General features: G+C 38.4%; 1 non-coding gene across 1 annotated transcript; it reads right to left on the bottom strand.

The window, feature by feature from the left end:
* Positions 1-4,934: 4,934 nt before the first annotated feature.
* On the bottom strand, positions 4,935-5,041 carry LOC121211856 (small nucleolar RNA R71). Its single transcript, XR_005907073.1, has one exon. It is a non-coding gene; the product is annotated as a small nucleolar RNA R71 (small nucleolar RNA).
* Positions 5,042-5,709: the final 668 nt, after the last annotated feature.

Raw genomic sequence — 5,709 nt, 5'->3', positions numbered from 1 at the left:
TGCTTTGGAAATATTCGACCATCTAGATCACTATTGTACGAAAGTATATATATGTGAGAGTTAAGTGATGCGTTTATTGATATTATAGTTTGAGATGAAGCTCTAGATTAACTTCATCGAACAGTTGAAATGAATGACCAAAGATATTGAATGAAAACACTTTGCGACTTAAAGCTCAGGGCTAAAGAAAGGCGAATTAAATTATGTGAAATTTTGGTTAAGTATATTGGGTCAAATGAGATTTTATCTAGATTAAGTATATGTGAAAAACGTCATTGATTCAACAAAATTATTGTTTTGCTTAAAACTTACTAAGCTTACGAAAGCTTACTCTGTTCATTCATGTTTTTGGTCTGTAGGTTATGGATTCTGACTACTAGCTCGGGGATCGTCAGCACTTCATCACACTATCTACCATTACGGTAGCGATGAGATTGGATTATCTTATGGCATGTATAGAATAGACTAGTAGCGAAAGAATAATTTGGTTATTGTATATAAGCCATGCGAAAATGACATCTTTTGAATGTTTACTTATAGAAGTTTACATTTTATCCCTGGCTGTGTTTAGTGTTTATCCAAATGAATGATCTTAAAAAAAAAGTTTTACCGTTCTGTCATGAGTTACAAGTCCGGTAATGCCCCTTACTTATTCCAGCGATGGTTACGGGATAGGGGTGTTACATATCGACCCACCCATCCGATACACATTAATGGTAGCCCGGTTGTGGTACTACCTTCATTGCAACAAGTTGCTAATTACATATTGGGCTTAATAGCCATCGGTGGATCCACGATTCTCAAACAACCATGCGATCCTTATATGCTTCCTCTGTTCCTCTGTTCCGTAATTCCCAACCCATATGCAACCTAAACAGAATATCATATGAATGCCATAGATATACATGTAACATTTGTAAATCTTACCTTCAACATATAGGGGTATTTTGGTTATTTTTTGCCATTAGGGGTATTTTGGTAATTTCTTTTTATTGTGGGTTTATTACTTACCTTGGCCCGTTAACAAGTCCTCGTTGGCTAAAGTGAACAGATACTATGCACCAGGTAGGATTCCAGAGAAGAGGAGGTGAGTCATTGAGATCACTTAAATACCAAGCTCTCCCTAGATCCAATCATAGACATGCATACACCCATTGCCACACTTTAACCTTATGACTCGTCTACGGTCGCAATTAATTAATTAAGTTTTATGTTCGTTTAACCAGTTTTGGATACTAAGCCCAAAACCCCTTACAAAGCCCAAACAAGTCTACATACATGCATATGGCCCGCTAGCCCAATCTCTTTCATATGGCCCATTAGGCCCAAATCACATTTGCATGGCCCATTAGGCCCAAATCACATTCATAGTCGTGCTTTCATACAATTTCTCATCACTTACTATCAAGTTGCCAATTTTGCCTAGTATGGACCCTACAGCCCATTGGGCCCATTTAGCCCATTCTGGCCCTATTGGCCAATACACGGCCTAAGTCCATGGTATCGCTCATGGGACCTCTGATAACATATCGGTTTCCCCTTACGGCTGTTCGCGTACTCGCAAGTCTATTGTAGCCAAAATTTTAGCTTATCGGCATTTCGGCTTTTCGGCATTTCGAGATTTATCGATCTACTGTGTGCGCAGTGTATGTACACACTTGGTAATAGAGCGCGCTGCGATCTCCCTAGCCACGAACCTACAATCGATGTCACTCAATGATTAATCACACATACTTATTGAATACGTTTACCAAGAGCCGAAATCTCACCTTAACCTTACTTGAAACGCTAAGCCGTAATAGTTTTTATTTGATCACTAATCATGAGTACTTCCCAGATCTGCATTAACCTTTATCGTTAAAAAAAGACATAATGGGTGGCTTGTATCCAACATAAGTCACCCTTCCCTGCTAAGGCCCATTCAGCCAATCCTTACCAAAGTGAAGAACACTTACCAAAGTCCCAACACCTAATGAGAAAATCGACAGAGATCCAAAAGACTGAGATTCGATACTAATCCCCTACCAAAACTGATTTAGAAAGAGTAAAGGACAGGAGTAATCGACACTAGCAAAAATCGACTGAAAGAGCAAGTACTTACCCTAGAATAGGCCGAAGTAAAGGGAGTAGTGGTGGCACAAAAGGTATTCGGCTTTTGAGATTTATATGGTGAAAAAGGTTATTCGACACAAGGTAGAAGAGAAGAAGAAATCGGCTAAACCAAAGGTGAGTCAAAAGAGAATCGAGAAGAGAAATGCAAGCAAAGGGCAAGGAATTTGGCTTCTGAGCACTTAGAATGAAAAGTGTTTAGGCAACACAAAATGAAGAATTTGGCTAAGGGAAGGGAAATAGTTTTAGCCCCTACATATATAACAGTCGAATTTCCTATCCCCTACTTCCCAATTCGGCTCCACCTCTCTTCTCATCTCTCATCCCCTAATTTTTCTCTGTGATAACTCCTTAATCCTTTCCTTAAATTTCTCCTCTTATCACTCTCTACAGAGTTCATATCTAACGCCACTACTGACCATCTATAGAGTAAAAAAAATCTTCCTTTTAAGGAATAAGGGATTCGAACCCCAAACCTCCTTATCATGTATGTGACGCCACTTTTGGGCCCCACATGTGATGCCACTAGCCATTCCAACACAAGGCTTTTTGTGTCCAAATCCTCTTTCATTTATTTAAAAACCAACCCACTAGCCAACAAGGTTCTTTTGGTTATTAAACTATAATTTCCTTCACCCCTAAGTTCGAACCCCAGAACTAACCCAGGCCTAATAACACATAATTAGCACATAACTAGGAATATTAAGCATATTGATAAACTGTAAATTATACATATTTTTACCCATGTTTAATGCATTTTATGGATGATTTCTCATTATAATTGGTGAATTTGATGCGCTTAATGCTTTAATTTCATGTTTTACACTTAGGATAGCGTAGGAGAGCGAAAGGAGCCAAAAATGAGCCAAAAAGGGACAAAACGGACCAAACCCAGAAGATGACACGGCCTAAGCCTTGCCACACGGGTAGCTCACACGGCCGTGTCTTTTGAGAGTGTCGACCAAGGCTTTCAGGATTCACACGACCTGGCCATTGACCTACATGGCCGTGTGCAATTTAACGGATAGAACACGGCTTGGCAATCACGTCACACGGCCGTGGCACACGGGCGTGTCCCTGCCGAGCCTAAGTTAAGTGTAATTCAGAAAAGGCCATTTTTGAGGGCTTCTAGGCATTCCAAAGCCTATAAATACACTCTAGAAGATGAGAAAAGAGGAGACGGAGAAGAGGGGTAAGGAATTACCTCAAGGAAGCCGATTAATCCATCTCAGAAGCCGAATTCATCATCAAGACTGAAGATCTCTCCTCTATTCCCCTTCAGGAGATTTGGGTTTTCGTTATCTTTTGTATTCTTTATTCTTCTGAAATGTTTTCTTATTTAGTTATGAACTAAATCCCTTAAATACCTAAGGGAAATGAAACCTAAGATGAATCTTGTTATTATTTTCTAAATCGTATGATAAAAAGTTAACTTGTTCTCAATTATATGTTCTTAATTCTTGTTTTGATATCCCAGGATACTGATTCAAGACACGCTCTTATTCAGAGGAGGAATAGACCCTGTCTAAGAGTACATTTGCCATAATTAAGCGGAGTTGATTACGCGCCTAGAAATAGGGTGACAAGATTTTGTCGGATTAGGGTGAAACCTAATAAGGGGATCCATAGATCGAGTTAATGCAACCCTAGAGTGTTAATTAGAGAAAAGTCTCGTTTATTCAATCTAGGGATTAGACGTTATTAGTCTTGAATAGGGATAATAACATAACTTAGGGATCTCTATGGAACAAGTTGAATGAATAAATCGTCCGATTCAGAGCCAAAATAACAAGTACAGTATAGGTGGATTTTTCCTTAGGTATTTTCTCAAGTCAATCGATTTTCCCAAAAGCAATTCCCCAAGTCTGTTCTCTGTGCATTCTTAGTTTAAATAATTAGTTAATTAAAATAAACCATTTTATTCTTAGGCTAGATAATAAAAAGATAGTTATTACTAGTACTTTTGGTTCCCTTGGGTGCGATATCCCGGTCTTGCCATTACTATACTATTGTTCGATAGGTGTGATTGCCTTTTCGTTGTGATAATAGTTAGTCTAGGTTTGATCTTCATTATAAATATTTATTACTTGTTACGAATCACGCAATCAAGTTTTTGGTGCCGTTGCCGGGGAACTAAAATATTAGGAACACTAAATTTTTATTACTTTAGCCAATTATTTTTCTTGCAATTTTATTTTATTTTACTATTTATTAATTTACTTTTTCTCTCTCTTAGTAGGTTTTTATAGTTTATGACTAGAAGAAACCTGTCAGGACCATTACTTTTTGATGAAGAAATCGATAGTACAATTCGCAAAAATCAAAGAGAAATAAGGCGTAGTTTACGATATATGGAGAATGAGCGAGAAGACGATACTCAAACCCCAACCGACGAGATGGCTGAAAATCAAGGCAATCAGCCACCTCCTGCAATTGCTGCTAATCAAAATCCTGCTCCACGTACTATGTATGATTATGCTAAACCTTCTTTAACAGGAATTGAATCTAGCATAGTTAGACCTGCTGTAGCTGCAAATACTTTTGAATTAAAACCTTACACTATTCAGATGATACAGCAGTTTGTTCAGTTTGATGGTTTGCATGATGAAGACCCCAATGCTCACTTAGCAAATTTCCTGGAATTTTGCGATACATTCAAAATCAATGGCATTTCTAATGATGCCATTCGTCTTCAGTTATTTCCCTTTTCACTAAGAAACAAAGCTAAACAGTGGTTGAACTCATTACCACAAGGGTCTATCACTACTTGGGAACAAATGACCGAGAAATTTTTACTAAAATATTTTTCACCGACTAAAACAGCTAAATTATGTAATGATATCTCTTCTTTTGTGCAGATGGATTTAGAAATACTTTACGATGCATGGGAGAGATACAAGGACTTACTAAGAAGGTGCCCTCACCATGGGTTACCGCTTTGGCTTCAAGTACAAACATTCCACAATGGCCTGAATCCCTCGACTCGGCAAATGGTTGACGCAGCTGCTAGCGGAACCATCAACAATAAAACACTGGAAGATGCCTATGAATTTATAGAGGAGATGTCACTGAATAACTATCAGTGGCAAGTTATGAGGACTAAGCCAACAAAAACAGCCGGCGTTTATAACATCAATTCAGTCACCATGCTCTTTAATCAGGTAGAACTTCTCAATAAAAAGATTGACGGCTAACTTGGTTCTACACAGGTACATCCAGTAATGATGTGTGACTCAAGTGGCGGAGGTGTGCATACAGAATATCAATCCTTCAATCCTACAACCGAAAAGGAACAAGTCAATTATATGGTTAATAATAACTTTAGATCTCAAAATAACCCATACAGTAATACCTATAATGTAGGTTGGAGGAACCACCCAAATTTCTCCTGGGGTGGTCAAGGGAATCAGAAGCCACAAAACCCTCAGGGTTTTCAACAGCAACCTTATCAACAAGAGAAGAAACCAAACCTTGAAGAGATGCTTTCTAAATTCATCTCAGTGTCAAAAACCCGTTTTCAAAATACCGAGACAGCACTTAAGAATCAACAAGCATCAATCCAAGGACTCGAAACTCAGATAGGCCAGCTATCCAAACTAA

The sequence above is a fragment of the Gossypium hirsutum genome, chromosome A12, assembly GCF_007990345.1.
Source record: "Gossypium hirsutum isolate 1008001.06 chromosome A12, Gossypium_hirsutum_v2.1, whole genome shotgun sequence".
NCBI classification, from domain to species: Eukaryota; Viridiplantae; Streptophyta; class Magnoliopsida; order Malvales; family Malvaceae; genus Gossypium; species Gossypium hirsutum.
Note: the sequence above shows the minus strand (reverse complement) of the source record. Positions and strands in the feature narration are given on the sequence as shown.